This window comes from Myotis davidii, unplaced genomic scaffold, assembly GCF_000327345.1.
Source record: "Myotis davidii unplaced genomic scaffold, ASM32734v1 scaffold2694, whole genome shotgun sequence".
NCBI lineage: Eukaryota > Metazoa > Chordata > Mammalia > Chiroptera > Vespertilionidae > Myotis > Myotis davidii.
This window is the reverse complement of record NW_006285375.1, coordinates 10,577-11,934: the sequence shown is the minus strand read 5'-3', so window position 1 is coordinate 11,934 and position 1,358 is coordinate 10,577.

Below are 1,358 nucleotides of genomic sequence, written 5' to 3'. Positions count from 1 at the left end.
TGGGGGGGGGGTGGGGGTGGTTGAAGGCACTTCTTTGACTCTAGCCTTGACCTCCATACCTTACATTCCTGTCACTTTCAGGGGTGGGAGCAGTGAATGGTTCAGAGCACACAAGTTTTTCTTTATGGGACCTTTTCACTTTCACTCTCTGGCTCTTTGTCTCTCTCCATCTTTGAGTCTTAACTCTTTTTAAGAGTTAAACCGACCAGATTTGTTTAGAATGTTTAGTTTTTCAGGTCCTTCGGACTGGCAACCAAGCACAATAAATGTCGAACTGAACTGAAGAATTCATTGATTTCTTTTTTCTTTTAAAATTTTCATTTACAAATGTAACACCTGATCTTCACACAATAAAAGTGAAATAAGCCAGTCAGAGAAAAACAAGTATCACATGATCTCACTCATATGTGGAATCTAATGAACAAAATAAACTGATGAACAAAATAGATACAGAGATATAGAATCATTTTCAGAGGCAAGGTGGAGCTGTGGGGAGGAGTGATTAACTGCGGGAGTTATATGTATATATGCATTGGCCAAGGACACCTGGTGAAGGCCTGGGAGGGGCAGTGCGGGGTGGAGGGGGTCAATGGGAAAACAAAGGGGACATCTGTAATACTTTCAAAAATAAAGATTTTAAAAATAATAATAATAAATAAAATTTTCATTTACAAAATAACACATGATCTTCCACACAATAAAGCCAAATGTGGAGAAAATAAGCAAAACATACTTTCTGCACCCCGCTCTTCTCCCCATGACACTTAATAGACATTTGGAAATTTACTGAGAGAATAGGGAGGTGGTAGGAGAGAAGGGAGTTGGAAGGGAGGGATATAGGGACATTTGAGAAAATAAGACTGAAAAAGGAGGGAGGAAACTGTTAGGGAGGAAAGTGGTAAAGAATTATAAATTTACTAGCGGCCCAGTGGAAGAAATCCATGCACTGGGGGCAAGGGGCGGGGGGATGTCCCTCAGCCCAGTCTGCACCCTCTCACAATCTGGGAGCCCTCGGGGGATGTCTGACATCTGGCAGTCGGACATCCTTAGCGCTGCTGCAGAGGCAGGAGAGGCTCCCACCACCACCACTATGCTCACTAGCCATGAGTCTGGCTTCTGGCTGAGCAGGACTCCCACCGAGTGCACTGACCACCAAGGGGCAGCTCCTGCATTGAGCATCTGACCCCTGTGGTCAGTGTGCATCAAAGTGACCAGACATTCCTGTATATTTGCATATTAGCCTTTTATTATATAGTATTAGAGGCCCGGTGCACAAAAATTTGTGCACTTGGGGTGGGGGGTTGGTCCCTCAGCCCGGCCTGTGTCCTCTCACAGTCTGGGGCCCCTCGGGGGGTGGC